The sequence below is a fragment of the Frankliniella occidentalis genome, unplaced genomic scaffold, assembly GCF_000697945.3.
Source record: "Frankliniella occidentalis isolate FOCC.00 unplaced genomic scaffold, Focc_3.1 Scaffold3281, whole genome shotgun sequence".
Classification (NCBI taxonomy): domain Eukaryota; kingdom Metazoa; phylum Arthropoda; class Insecta; order Thysanoptera; family Thripidae; genus Frankliniella; species Frankliniella occidentalis.
The window spans coordinates 7,592-8,119 of NW_026270345.1; positions in this window are offsets into that span (position 1 = coordinate 7,592).

The window sequence follows — 528 nt, forward strand, 5'->3', positions numbered from 1 at the left end:
CCCTCTCCCACCCCCTTTACTCAGCTGGTGGTCTTCGCCACGATAACCTTTCTCAGAATATCGCCCACTGCTCCCCCACCCCCCTTACCCTTTTTGCGATCACATCTCATCACACGAAGATGTTATGCGCCCACGAGGTTACCCGAGCGGGTGTCCGACACCGCAGTGTGTGTGAGAACCCTCGGCGAGAGCAGTTGGAGGACGTCGTGAAGCTCCCCGGCACCGCGACCATCGCAACGACAAGGTGAGGCCGACGCGGCCGCGTTGACGGCTCCCCTGGGCTGGGGGCGGGGCAGTTCTCGCCCGGACAACATGGACCTGCGGGGCTGCACGGGCACGCCACAAGTGCTCCACCAAGACACCACCGCTTGCAGCCGCTTGCACTGGCCAGAGGGACTCGGTCGCAGGGGCAGGGCCTCTCTATCCTGCTGCGGACGACACTAATGGGCGGCAAGCGGCGGCAAGCGCCAGCCAGGAAGTAACGGACTATACAGAAAGGGGTCGATGTCGTTTAGGAGAAAAATCTCT